Here is a 285-nt window from a genome sequence, read left to right on the forward strand (position 1 = left end):
TCCGAACACTCTGACAAAGAGTCCTCCAATGAGTCTTGAGATGCGAATAGAGCAAGGTTTCTTTCAGTGACGAGGAGCGACTAAATGGCGCCATTGAACTCGGACAAGCGACTGATCGGGAAACGAGCACGGCAAATTTCCTTGCCTCCCTTTGAAACGCATGTACGACTACTACTACTTGGCGGGGATATGATTACTTGAGCATGTGGGCAATGGAGAAATAGCTATTCATTCAATGGCCGTTATCATCTTCCTTTCATGACGTTTGGAAAATAAAGGCGGGAA

This window comes from Tigriopus californicus, chromosome 12 (assembly GCF_007210705.1).
Source record: "Tigriopus californicus strain San Diego chromosome 12, Tcal_SD_v2.1, whole genome shotgun sequence".
NCBI lineage: Eukaryota > Metazoa > Arthropoda > Copepoda > Harpacticoida > Harpacticidae > Tigriopus > Tigriopus californicus.